This window comes from Formica exsecta, unplaced genomic scaffold (assembly GCF_003651465.1).
Source record: "Formica exsecta isolate Colony F162 unplaced genomic scaffold, ASM365146v1 scaffold647, whole genome shotgun sequence".
Taxonomy (NCBI): domain Eukaryota; kingdom Metazoa; phylum Arthropoda; class Insecta; order Hymenoptera; family Formicidae; genus Formica; species Formica exsecta.
In genome coordinates, this window is record NW_021853410.1 from 43,123 (window position 1) to 44,731 (window position 1,609).

Sequence of the window (1,609 nt, forward strand, 5' to 3'; positions counted from 1 at the left end):
GTCGTATTATGCAATAGAGGAAATTCGTATAGATCCCAAGAGCGAAAACTCATATTCACGTATCGTCCGCTTTCCAACGCGCGTAGCAAGGATAGTTTATTGACCACGGTCAATATTACATGAGGTATACGCCATTGTATCTTGAATAATTCGATATCAGCTTCAGTCGAAGCATTTCCAAATATGCAATTGTTGTCGTTGCGCGAACGTATCAGAATTAATTCGTGACGAGCGTTGATCACAACTCGCTTATAATCTTCGCAAAAACCCAATAGTATGTTTAGCGGCACGCAAAAATTGAAGTAAGCTTCAGCAGCATTATGCGACATATTCCACGCAGCATTCTCCAAGATTTTACCTTTCTCGGTTGTTAGAGAGACATAGTTTTTAATCGTGGAAGTTATTCCAACGTTTCTGTTGCGGTCAATCTCCCCACCGTCTAGTTCATATCGAAGTTCATCAAACATAAATGCGACACAATTGTTTCCCAATACCACTCTTGCCCCTTCATCTACTTTACGCACCCTCAACTTTCCCCCGACGTATAGAAAACTTTCATGGTAACGTGTACAAATCTTGATGTTGTATCGGTATCCGTATCTCGTCGCTATATCCAAGCGTTGTGTTGGCGTATGGATTGTACGTATGAGTCTCAATCTTGACGATACGATCGTCAAAGATCGGCTCGCTTCCGATATTCAAGATGTCAATCATATTGTTCAAGTATTTCGTACGACGAATCCCAATGATTTTAAAAACTCGCGATTCAACGCGCTGAGCTTCTTTTTAGCGTAACCAGATATCTGATTATTGTCACCCGATACCGCAGTCACTCGCCTTCTCGCAAAAATATTGTCCCTCGTAAAGATATTGTCTCTCGCGTGCTCCGTGCTTTCGTTCAACACAAGCATTTCATTTGTCAAACGCTTTATTTTTGCCGCCGCCGTATATGTAATCTTACGGTAATTTCCTCTCCTCGAAAATTGAGCAAATGTCCTTCTTGATCTACAATGCGTATCGTTAAATCAGTAATGCTTCGTGCGACGATCGGTAGATAAATGATCTGTGCTGGCGTTTCCGATATCTTATATCCTGGCGGTACGCTCGGTGAAAATTCATGTATCGTGTGTATGCGCTTGTCATTGCTGTACGCGCCAGTGGTTACGCTTCATTCTATACGAATAATATTTACGCTTATAATATTTATCGGTACATCCGATTCGTGCCATTTCCGAGGCTGTAATATACGATTCGACGAGAATCCCAACAACGATCCAACGTTGCCCGGTTTGCTAAAATTAATTCTATAGACACATTTGATTTCACTCTTAAGCGTATTATGATTAGCGCGAAGCATTATTGGATATTCATCGTGTTCTTCACCATCAACAATATAGTTGGAATCAACTACGCGTCGATGTTGTAAAATTGCACGTCGGAGATATTCGTTTATAGCGAGTAACTCGTACGATCCCTCGGGAATCGTAATTTCCTTATCGTCGTTATCAAAATAAAATTTATTATTCCAAGAATTCACGTTCGATATCGTATGATAAGTTTCAAAGTCCGTTAAACCAAGCTCGTAATCGCCATCGTTTAAATCTATAGC